The 13,151-nt window shown below is 40.9% G+C and overlaps 1 protein-coding gene across 1 annotated transcript in view; it reads left to right on the top strand.

The window, feature by feature from the left end:
• Positions 1-13,151, top strand: part of Myocd (myocardin) — a 94,777-nt gene that overhangs the window by 56,737 nt on the left and 24,889 nt on the right. The gene's annotated exons all lie outside the window — the stretch shown is intronic.

The following is a 13,151-nucleotide window of genomic DNA, read 5'->3' as shown; positions in this document are numbered from 1 at the left end:
TTTTAGATACAAATTGGAATCTTTTTTTCATACACCAACTTTAATCCCGTTAGAATTTTTCTTGGGATTGCAATGAATTTAGAGGCTAATTTATGATGAACTCACATATTTAAAACATTCTAATTCTTCCAAGGCAGAATTATAGCATCCCTCTCCACTTATTCAATTTTTTAAAATTTCTCTTAGCAAAGCTTGTTCTTGTTTTAAATGAAGTCACATGGATTATTGTTAACATATGGAAAACCTATTAATTTTGCACATTTATTTTGGAACTGAGTATCTATAAGATTTTCTTAATAGTTCCAATAGTTTCTCAGTTAATCACATTGTTTAGGTTCACAAACATGTATCTACAAATAACATAAATTTATTTCCTGCTTCTTTGTTTTTTGTCATATTGGTGCCTTGGCTGGTACTTGAAAAGCAATATCATGATACTAGCATGCTATATAATTAACATCATTTAAAAAGTGTGTATGGAATATTTATGACATGTTATATATAATTTTCACATATTTATCAATCCTTTATACCACATATTAGTATTTGCAAGCTATTTAAATTTTATATAAATTACATATATTATATAGTGTAACATGCTATATGAATCAAATACTATATTTTATTAAATCCATAATATCAACATCATATATAAATGTCCAACTTAATTATAAAATTAAGCATGTGACATATAAAGGACATATAATTTATATATGCAATAAATAATATGTTAATATATAATACAATTTAATAATTATGGATATGTTACATAGTAGGATACTATTATTATAGGTATGTTTACAGTGCATCAGAAGCAATATATCTTGCTGTATAATTTTTTGTTATGTTATACTGATGATGACATATTTTCATTTTTTTAAAAATGGGAACGTTCATAGTCCTTCATTTCTATATGTGATATTAGCTTTTGGTGTAGGCTGGATATTCTTTGGAAGTCTTTTTCTATTCCTATTCTAGTAAGAATAGTTTACAAGATGAATATCAAGGTTGCTAAATGCTTTCAAAACATAAAAAGATGATGGTGTGGATTTCTTCTTTAACCTAGCCGTATGGTTTTGGCCACCTTTCCAACTGTCCTGAAATTTCTGGAAACAATTTTTCATGAATTTTGTTTTTAGAATTTGCTAGTGTTTTATTTGGGATTTCCCATCTATGTCATCATTAGTTGGAATCTCATGAACTGCAAAACAAACCAAAAAACTTCTTAACAAGAGAAGTTTATTTCTTGTTCCTAAACCGTCCAGGGAAGGTCCTTCTCCATGACAAGTCCTCTGTGGAAGATTCCTTCCATCATGTTTCCCCACAGTGGAGAGAATAAGCTCTCTTGAAGACCAGATAGTAAATGCTTTAGGCTGTGTCTGTCACAACTGCTCTGCGGTTGTAGTGTGAAAGTAGCCATAGCAATAAGTAAACAAATGGGCATGGCTGGATTCCAGTAAGACTCCATTTACAAAAACAGGCAGCAAGCCCACAGGCCACAGTTTTCCTGCCCTAGAGTCTCCCCATCCTCTGATTCTTGCCAGTGAAGGAGGACGGGGCGGGGGTGGGGAAGGGGAAGAAAGATGGAGAAGCCCCTCACGAACTTAAAAAGCCTCTTCCTGGAAATGAACTCATCACTTCTGCTCACATTCCACTGTGAGAACAGTACACATGGCTGAGAAAGGTATCCCCTGACTGGGCAGCCACTTCTCAGCAATAGCTCTATACTACAGAAGGGGGAGCATAAATTTTGACAAATAGCCAACGCTGTTTGTCACAATATTCATAAATAATATTGCTCTAGGTTGCTTTTCTATTTCTCAGATTTAAATACCAAAGCTCTGCAGATTTTCCTTCACTGATGAGAGGGTCATGTCCCAATAAACCCATCCAAAATCAAAGCTATCATAAATCGGAACTGCATAAGCTATGGAGCATCCTAGCTTAGCAACACCCAGTATAGGGTACCGGTCATTTCCCCTGAAGATGGTGTGACTGACGGGAGCTGCGGCTCGTTAATGCTGCCCACCTTCATGACAGAGTATCCCATGTCTGTCACTAACCTGGGAAAAGACAAAACTTCAAAATTCAAAGTCAAGTTTCTTCTGGATGCCTATTGCTTTTGCATCTTTTTTTTTTTTTTAAAGATAGAGTGAGAGAGGGAGGGAGGGAGAGAGAGAGAGAGAGAGAGAGAGAGAGAGAGAGAGAGAGAATTTTTTTTTAATATTTATTTTTTAGTTTTCGGTGGACACAACATCTTTGTTTGTATGTGGTGCTGAGGATCGAACCCGGGCCACACGCATGCCAGGCGAGCGCGCTACCGCTTGAGCCACATCCCCAGCCCCATGCATCTTTATCAAGCTGAAAAGTCATGAGTGGAACCATCATACATATAGGACCTTCTATGTGTAGTGTCACAAAAGAATTTATAATTTTTTATATAGTTTTTTTCATATTTTTTCCACAGGCTGGAAATTTTAGATATTACCTCAATAATCAGTTGTTTGAAAACATTGCTTTTTAACACCATAGGGGCCCTGAACCTTTCTTATGGGTATTTTTTAATAACTTTTCTTTAGCTTTTATCATAATGATTTGTGTATGCCAAAAGGAGAGGAATGGATGAACAGAGAAGTCAAGCCCTGGTTATATGATAAAAGCAGCATAAGGGGCTGGGATTGTGCCTCAGCGGTAGAGCATTCGCCTAGCATGTGCGAGACCCTGGGTTCGATCCTCAGCACCGCATAAAAATAAATAAAATAAAGGTATGGCATCTAAATGCAACTAAAAAAATAAATATTTTTTTAAAATCAGCTTAAATTGTATCTTAAAAATCAGAGAGAGGTTCAAACTTCAAATACTCCTCATTTAAGGGAATAAATACAAACATTTTTCTAATTCCCCAACAAAAGGAAATGTAATTTTAAAGAATAATAATAAAGCAACCAAGAGGCAATGGAAGGGTTTCCAATATTTAAGGAAGGAGCAGGAGATCTGTGCAGAACAACAGAAGAAAGGGTTACAGAAAGAGGAAGAGACTATATATTAGGCTGCAAGAAAAATCCAGCAGCAGACTCCTATCCTGGGGAATTGTGCACCCGTCTCTCATGCAACATCGTCTCTTTACTGGTGATTCTTCCAATGTGCATGAGTTCTGTGGGCATGTGATCACTTAATGGGAAGGTCAGTAAGGCAGAGAGGAATGCTTAGAGGCCAGCTGTAGAGATGGGAGCTGGAGTGGATTTCCAGTAACAAGGATGAACCAGCCCACTTTTCCACCTGTCACTCATGATCATTTCTCCTCCGTGGTGAAGTGGTTACTCTGAGTTGTGGTTCTACCGTGTACCATTGTCCTGGCCTCTGTGTATTTCCCCTCCTCTATCCACGTGCTGTCCCAGTTGTGTTTACATTGTCGAGCTCTCTCTGCAGCTGTGTTTCTGTGTTTCTGCCAAGCTCTGAGAGGACCACTCAGTCGTTGTCTCCCTTCCTCCAAACACCATGAAAGACCAACCATTCTCCAACTCTATGAGAATAATCTAGAACCTCTCCCAACACTGGGAGGGCCATTTCTGACCAAGAACTTTCCCTACCCACCTTATGATTATTTTCTTCTCATTCCAGATGTCACCCCTCTTGCATTTTGTGGAATAACCACACCCAAGCCTTTTCCCTCCCAACTTTTCTGCACCACATTTTCCTCTCCCTCAGGGTGCCAGCTGTTGATCTCACTTCCAGCCTGTGACTTTATTGTCTGAGACTGTAGAGGCATAGAGATTCCACCTGGAGGCTTCATTCTGGAATGGCATCCTGTGCAGCAATGCAGGGCTTGAGCTTCCACATAGCTGCCTCTGAGATTACACGCCTAATTGTCTGTCTCCCTTTTGCAAAAAAACACACTTATCAGGTTGGAACACTGAATACAGAGGACATGATGTTACATGGGAGTGATGATTTCTGAGAACAGAAATTACACACTGGAGTTCAGCATGGCCTTTTCCAGCTTGCTAGTGGTTATCATTACCTAAATATCCCTCCATTGTGAGACCCCAGGGGGCTGCTCCTGATTTGTTAATTCCTTCACTAGTCATCAGAGTAATTTCTTCCCCTGACATGAACATGCCTTAGCTCCCGAAGAAGTTGTATATCGTCCAGGTGACTGACGTCGGGCTTGAATGAAACAGATTCCAGTTGGATTTCCAAGCTCTTTTATAAAATTAATTTATTTAATTATTTTAATTAGGTATATATGAGAACAGAATGCATTTTGATTCATTGTACACAATTGCAGCACAACTTTTCATTTCTCTGGTTGTACATGATGTAGCGTCATACCATATGTGCAGACATACGGGTACCTAGGGTAATGATGTCCATCTCATTCCACCATCTTTCCTGCCCCCATATCCCCTCCCCTGCCCTCACTCCCCTTTGCTCAATCGAAGTTCCTCCATTTTTCCCATTTCCATCCCACCCTCCTGCATTATGGATCAGGATCCACTTATGAGAGAGAATATTCAGCCTTTGGGTTTGGGGGATTGGCTTGCTTCTCTTAGCATGATATTCTCCAACTTCACCCATTTACCTACAAATGCCATGATTTTATTCTCTTTTAATGCTGAGTAATTTTCATATATATATATATATATATCTCACAGTTTCTTTATCTGTTCATCTATTGAAGGGCATCTAGGATGGTTCCATAGTTTAGCTATTGTGAATTGAGCTGCTATAAACATTGATGTGGTTGTGTTACTGTAGTATGCTGATTTTAAGTCCTTTGGGTATAGAACAAGGAGTAGGATAGCTGGGTCAAATAGTGTTCCATTCCAAGTTTTCTAAGGAATCTTCATACTGCTTTCCAGATTGGTTGCACCAACTTGCAGTCCCACCAGTAATGTATAAGTGTACCTTTTCCCCCACATCCTCGTCAACACTTAGGGTTGTCTATAGTCTTGAAAACTGCCATTCTGACTAGCACGAGATGAAATCTTAGAGTAGTTTTGATTTGCATTTCTCTAATTACTAGAGATGTTGAACATTATTTCATATATTTGTTGGTCGAGTGTATATCTTCTTCTAAGTAGTGTCTGTTCAGTTCTTAGCCCATTTACGGATTGGGTTGTTTGGTTTTTTTGGGGTGTTAAGTTTTTTGAGTTCTTTAGATATCCTGGAGATTAGTGCTCTATCTGATGTGCATGTGGCAAAAATTTGCTCCCAAAATGTAGGCCCTTTCTTCACCACTTTGATTGTTTCTTTTGCTGAGAAGAAGCTTTTTAGTTTGAGTCCATCCCATTTATTAAATTCTTGATTTTATTTCTTGTGCTTTAGGAGTTTTATTAAGGAAATCAGAGCCTAATCTGATATAATGAAGATTTGGGCCTACTTTTTCCTCTATTAGACACAGGGTCTCTGGTCTAATTCCTAGGTCCTTGATCTACTTTGAGTTGAGTTTTGTGCATGGCGATAGATAGGGGTTTAGTTTCATTTTGCTACATATGGATTTCCAGTTCTCCCAGCACCATTTGTTGAAGAAGCTATCTTTTCTCCAATGTATGTTTTTGGCACCTTTGTTTAGTATGAGATAACTGTATTTATGTGGGTTTGTTTCTGTGTCTTCTATTCTGTACCTTTGGTCTACTTGTCTATTTTGGTGCCAATACTATGCTGTTTTTGTTATTTTAGCTTTGTAGTATAGTTTCTGGCCTGCATTGTGCTTCCTCCTGCTTCACTCTTCTTGCTAAGGATTGCTTTGGCTATTCTGGGTCTCTTATTTTTCCAAATGAATTTCATGATTACTTTTTCTATAAAGAATGATGATGGGATTTTAATTGGAATCTCATTAAATCTGTATAGCACTTTGGGTAGTATGGCCATTTTGACAATATTAATCTTGCCTATCCAAGAGCATGGGAGATCTTCCAATTTATTTCTTTAGTGTTCTATAGTTTTCATTGTAGAAGTATTTTAACTTTTTTGTTAAATTGATTCCCAAGTATTTTTTTGTGTGGCTATTTTGAATGGGGTAGTTTTCACCATGATCAAGTGGGGTTCATTCTAGGGATGCAAGGTTGGTTCAACATACAGAAATGAATAAATATAATTCATCACATCAATAGACTTAAAGGTAAGAATCATATTATTATGTCAATTAATGCAGAGAAAGCACTTGACAAAATACAGCTCCTTTTCATGTTCAAAACACTAGAAAAACTAAGGATAGTAGGAACATACCTCAACATTGTAAAAGCTATCTATGCTAAACTCAAGGCCAACATCAATCTAAATGGAGAAAAATTGGAAGCATTCCCTCTAAAAACTGGAACAAGACAGGGATGTCCTTTTTCACCACTTCTATTGAACATAGTCCTTGTAACTCTAGCCAGAGCAATTAGACAGACAAAAGAAATTAAAGGGATACTAATAGGAAAAGAAGAACTCAAACTATCATTATTTGCTGATGACATGATTCTTTACTTAGAGGACCCACAAAACTCCACCAGAAAACTTCTAGAATTAATCAGTGATTTCAGCAAAGTAGCAGGATACAAAATCAATATCCATAAATCAAATGCATTTCTATCCATCAGTGATGAATCCTCTGAAACGGAAATTGGATTTCCTAACTCTTCAAATGATGGGAGGGTCCTGGTTTTCAGCTCCAATAGATACGCATCTCCTCTCAACATGTTCTTATCTTGCCCTTGGATGCGCCAGGTTTCCAACTGGACCTAGGTTTCCAGTTGCTTTTGAACACAATTAACCAGTGATTCAGAACATATAGCCCCATTGACAAGGAAGCGTTAGTTATCTTAATCACCATACACCTTTAATATAGAAAGCAACCTGTCTGACCCACCAGAGCTGGTGTAGAAATCATTCATTTCTCTCTCATTTCTGAGAGACTCTGTATTACTCTATGCTCACCTGGGTCCTCGCAGGCTTGGACTTCATAACCAAGCCCTCCTCTTCACTAATAATCCAGTTTTTCTTCAGAGTCTGGAAGTCTTGACATTCTGATCATTCATGTTAAAGGCAAATATACAATAACATGGCCCTGAGCCAGATGGGAGGGTTGTTTTCTTTGGCATTAGAAGGAAAAAGTTTGCTTTGGCATAACTTTCTCATAAACAAAATCTATCATTTCACAACGAGGAATCACTTCCAAAGTACAAATGATCCTTGGGGGAAAGAAACGCACTAAGGCATATAGGACAAATGCTTTTCTGAGGAAGAGTTCTGGGAAAATGGGGATGGGATTGGAGAACCAGGGAGCTGGTAGTTTGGGGGCATGTGGGAGTGGCAGGGAGAAACGGATAAGCACTGGGAGAGGGAGACCTCCTTGACCCTGCTGGTGTTGCCCAGGGCAGGGAAAAGCCTCCTTCTTGTAGAAGTCATCTCTGCATCCTTGAGAAGTGGACAGGGCGTGCCCAAGTAGGGGCTGGATTTGGGGAGAGGTCTCTGGTCACTTGAGGAACTGGGAGGGACTGAATGAAGTTCTATAAAGATTAATGAGAGATAGTGCTAACATATCTTTACTGTCACACTGGATATTTTATCTATCTATCTATCTATCTATCTATTGATTGATTGATTGATTGTCCCTAGAGATTTAACCTCAAGAGCTTATACAGGATAAATATTTACACTGATTAGCTGATTTTCCCTGACTTGTGAGGTTCTAGGATCAGGTCAAAAGACTTCAGGCAAATTTCTGCAGTGCCAGGAATCTAAGGAAAAAAAAAAAAAGTCCTTATCAATTCAAATACCCAATTGGGTCCATTTCCGTAATAGAGGATCCGATCCCCTTCAAGAGAATAAAAGTTTCAGTCGACAATCTGCTAGGTCTATTCAAGCATCTTTAGGCAAGAGCCACATTTAAACAGTAGCTGCTTTCAGGCGTGGATGCTCTCCCTTAGGAAGAGTCTGCTTCACCGTCTTACGGAAGGATGTAAGGAGGTGGTCCGTCCACAAATTAAAATAGCTCCACATGGGTCACTTTACACTTTGCAGCCCTTGATGGGGGTTCCCAGCAGAAAGGTAACTAGGCCTCCAGTTATCTCACTTTAATCTTAGAATTTTTTTTATGTTTATGCAGAGGAAAGTACAACTGACTCATTCATCTAATCACTTCAAGAGGGAGAGGGAAAAAGCTCAGAGACCAGAGTCGCCAGTCCCAAGTCCCCAAGGGGCCAGTGCCCAGAGCCAGCTCTATGGGCATAGCCGGAGGATGATGTCAGGGCTTCCCAAAGCAGGTCCTTGTCATCACACTGCCTGACGTGTCTGCAGGGACAATAGCCAGCGCTCTGCTCTCCAACAGCTCCCAGCCAGTCTCCCCACCGTGGGAGATTGGAGCAGAGGCCCAGGGTCACAACTGCAGATAGACTTTGGTTGTTCCAGAGGCAGTCTGATAAGGTGACCTTTGTCCCTCTTTGCAGGAGCCTGGGCTTGAACCAGGAAGGAGAGTGAGCCACAGGCGGTCTTTCCAGCCACACTCCTCCTCCTCCTACTTTGGGGAATCTCTGCTCTTACTTTCCCAGAATGAACCTCTCAGGACAAACCCGTTTTTCTGCATCTGGAGTTGTGCTGAACTTTGCAAAATTGACCACAGAATAAACTGCCTCCCGGGTGGTCATTTTATTTTTGATAATATTAAACTGGAGACCAGCAGATGCTTCTAACAAAAACAATAAGAACAATAATAGCAGCTAGAAATTATTGGGCACTTACGCGCCAGAGACTGGGCTTAATGCTTTACATGTGTCATCTCCTTGAAACCCCAGGAGGTAGTAGCTATTATGATTGTTCCCGTTTTATAGATAGGGAAACTGAGGCTCAGAAAGGTTAAATGAGTTGCCAACAGTTACTCCCACTAAATGTGGTAGAACTCAGGGGTGGGGGGACATGTGCCTCTGATTCCAGAATCAAGATGTTATAGACCACACTGAAAATCACATACATCGAATGAAAGGAAGCCACTGCTGTTTGCTCTCAGTGGTTTCTCTGCCTCTGCCATTCTTGTTATCAACAGGAACTGAGCTGAGTAGCTTTATGGGCTCCCTGCCCTTTTCCTGTCTTCTGCCCTGGCAGTGGCAATCCAGATCACTTGTCGTCCTGGAGGAGTGGCGATTGGCAGGGGCCCTCATGGTAGGACAGCCGTAAGTGGTCCTCAATGTGTCTGTTGGTGTACTCTGACCTGGCACATCATGCTTTTTAGATAACATAAGCATCATGTTTGGGGCTTGCACAACTCACCCATTTGGCTTTAAACAACGACCTTACATTTGATTGATGTCTTCCTGGTCACCTTGACTTAAACAAGGAAGCCTTTTTAAATGCTTAATGAAGTAAAATAATTCTCTCCCCTGGCTGGGAAAAAATATCCTTCCTTACCCTCTCCACTCCAGCTCTCCTGCTGGACACTCTAACAGTTTCTTTTCCTTTCTCCCCATCATCATCAAATGCCCCCCCCTACCCCACTTCTCCTTTTCTGTTGTCCTGCCACATCTGACTGTCATTGCAGGTTCCATTCCATCCCACCTCCTCCAGGAGACTCCGTGGACAGTCCCCATCGCTATCTAACTCTGTCTAACCACCACTAACACATCCCTGGAAATCTAGTCCTTGACAGATCCTCCGATTATTTCCCATGGCGATACACAGATAGCCCTGTTTCTCATGGCTTTCCTTCTCTTCCCTTCACCTTAGCTTATCTGATTGTGTTTCAGCTTATCTCTACTCTTCTTAAAGTGTGAGGTGTGGAAATGAATGAAATAATTGAGGAAGCCTCCCCCCACCCTTAGTCCTGGGGAAAATAGAACTGATGGCAATCATCCCTCAGTATCAACACAGAATTAGTTCCAGGACCTCCCAGGGTCCCTTAGATAAAAAGGCAAACTGGGGCATCTGGCATCCTCCCTTATACCTTAAACCATCTCTAAATTACTTATCATACCTACTTCCATGTGAATGCTGTATAAAAACGTTATTGTACTGTCTTGCTTAGGGAGTAACGACGAGGGGGAAAAGTCTGTATGTGTTTAGGACAGATACAATTAGTTTTTCTGAATATTTTCAATCTGCAGTTGATTTTAAGCCTCAGATGCAGGATCTGTGGATATGGAGAGCCAACTTCACAGATTCCTTTATTCCAGTTACTCTACCGCAAGACTTTGGCACATCATTCTAGTGCCTCAATCTGTGGTCACCAACAGACAGATGTCAGAGTGGAAGGGTGTCAGTGACCACATGATTGTTAGCAACTTATTTAACCATGTGGATATACTGGGGGCAACCACAGGGCTTCCACAATTCTTTCAACTCTTTCCTGACACAGTGAAAATAAAATTCATCCTGATCTCCCTTCCCAGAATCTCCTGACTTCCTCACCATCAAATGTTACATTCAGTCCTTCAAATCTCAAAAATTCCTGTACTACAAGATTTTGTGGAACTATAGGGGTGTCCTCAGTACATGATGTGTGCAGATGTTGGTCATTCTCTATGTGACTCCTGCCCTCCCTGACCCTCAACCAACAGAGTAGGTTGACAGTGTTCCCTAAACAACAGATGGCCCCACCTGATGGCTGGCAGGGAGGGTAATTGATTTTGCCACCCCCTCTGCAGGGTGTCTCTGAGAGTCCAAAGGCTGGAACTTCAGTCTTAGTTCAGTCTCTTAATAGCTGAGTGGAATGAGCCATGCAATGACTTTATCTGAAAAACAGAGATGAGAAAATGTGCCCCTGCTCTGACTTCTTGAACCATCAGGAGGGCCTTACTGAGACCACCTGCTTTTCTTTCCTTTTTCTTTTTATTTCCCCTGTTACTGGGGGTTGAATCCAGGGCCACTCTACCACTGAGCTACATCCTCAGACCTTCTAATTTTTTTTTTTTTGAGACAAGATCCCGTTAAGTTGCTGAGAGTCTTGCAAAGTTGCTGAGGCTGGCCTCCACTTGCCATCTTCCTGCCTCAGCCTCACAAGTCCCTGGAATTACAGGTGTACACCACCACACCCAGCAAGACCTGCTATCTTTACCACTTGCTTTCTCTCCACCTGAAAGTGAGGTCATCAGAAGAGAAGAGGAGGAACGATTCTCTCTTTCCCTTTCTTTGAACACTCCTACCCACTTATTAGAATATGGGACAACTTTGCAATTTGGTTTATTCCCCCTAATTTGTATGCACTCTGCATGGAGTTGGGTGTGAGTCTTTGTCACATGAAGCATCAACCACACAGAGAAACCCCATTCCATTTAGAGTACAGGAAGTAGGAGGGAGATATAAGAAAATGCAGATCTCAGAGAGAGGCTCCTCTTGTACAGAGAAGACTGGCTTTCCTCAGGGGCTAACAAGGTCATGTGCAGGATTCTGTGACTGTGAATAGTGTTGGCTCAGGGTATATAAGTATATCTCCATGAAAGTCCCTAATTTCTGGGTTGGGAAACACTTAACACCTCCCCACTGACTCCCCTGCCTATTTGGTCCTCAATAATAAGTGTGATCCTTTTTAACAGGGACAAAACCTTTACTTCCACAAATAAATTGGGCCTTAAATTCGAATGAAAGCATAATTTGCCAAGAAATGTATGGATTGAGCTGACAGTGGACAGATACTCCTGGAAGAACTGGAATGACCTTCCTTAGGAGATCTCAGGCAAAACATCTCCTTGAGAAAGGAAAAATAACATGTAGAGTCATTCATATTGCATGAAAAGGACATACAGAGGCTATTGGCAGAGTCTAAATTTTGCTAAGAGGAAGATGTAGAGGACCAGAGGAGTAAAGGGGAAGAAAGGATCTCCCTGATCTCAAAGAAAAAGTGGCATTTGTTGAATACCCAGTGAAACCTCCCTGCTAGAATATAAACAGGTTCCTGACCCAATTAAGGAAAAATGTGAACATTGATTTCAGATCTTAGGTAAAGAGAAGTTTCCTACTATTTCTCTGGACTCTTGTTATTTCAATCTTTTCTAGTTAAATAAAGTGCAAGCATACGTTTAAAAGTTTCCATCAATACAATGGAATACTGTGTGGCTATTTCTTAAAAGTATGAGGAAGATCTCTATGTTCTCACATAGAAAGATCTCCAAGAAACACTGTAGAGTGTGGAAGGGGGAGGAAGTTTCAGAACATCTTTTTTTGATTGTAGTGCTGGGGATTGACCCCAGCTCCTCATACATGCCAGGCAAGCACGCCACCACTGGGCTACCTCCCCAGTCCAGAAATTGAATATTTTACCCAGTCCCGCCTGCATGAAATATTTTTAAAATGTGTGGGTATACACCTTGTCGTATGCATCCAGTTAAATAGAGAAGAGAGAACCAATTATGAATAGAAGGCAGATAGTACACATTAGGCATTTTTGTCTGGGTTAAGTTTTATGATGGACATTATTACTTTGATAATGGTAGCACAGCAGTGATGACTTTTTACAAACAACTCATGGAGCAGAAACACTGGTGTGCAAGCCCCCTCAGGTTAGTATGCTACCCGTGGGGACAGTGAGTGGAGTTTCCACTTGCCCTGTCCTTGCCTGGCCTCTTTCCTGATTTGACACTGGATTTCCACACCAGGGTCCATGACAGATGCCAGCAGTGGCAGCGATGACAAGCCCAAAGCCACATTTGTTCCATTACTTCCAGCTTCTCGTTGCCTTTCCAATCACTGCAGTGAGAGCTCCCTTCTCTTATCTCCCCCGAGCAAGAGTCAAAAGTTCTTGTGAGTGTGATTATAGGAGGCTGGAAAACTTCCTGATAATACCTAAATTCCTTTCGAAGAGCAGTGCTTGGAATCGGGTCAGGAGAGCTATGTGGCTTCAGGACACTGTGTACTGTGCAGTTGGATAATAAACCAGAGGAAAGTTGGCCATGCCAAATGGAAGGGACATTAGAAGGATGTCATTATGGGCCCATCTGGTCTGATAACCTACCTCCCACGACAACTTATCTGCTGCCCTAGAAAGACCATGCGGGGAACTGAGGAAGAGTGTCTGCATGTGGGATCGCCAAAATAGATACAAAGAAATGAGGCATAAAAGGAAAATTTGAATAATAAAGAAAAATAAGAATCAGAACTGAAGTTTCTGAGACATATTTATGGCTCTTATAAACAATTTTGCTTTGGTCGAATGGCTCTTTGGGACACTCCAGTGACAT

Source organism: Marmota flaviventris, chromosome 17 (genome assembly GCF_047511675.1).
Source record: "Marmota flaviventris isolate mMarFla1 chromosome 17, mMarFla1.hap1, whole genome shotgun sequence".
NCBI lineage: Eukaryota > Metazoa > Chordata > Mammalia > Rodentia > Sciuridae > Marmota > Marmota flaviventris.
Note: the sequence above shows the minus strand (reverse complement) of the source record. Positions and strands in the feature narration are given on the sequence as shown.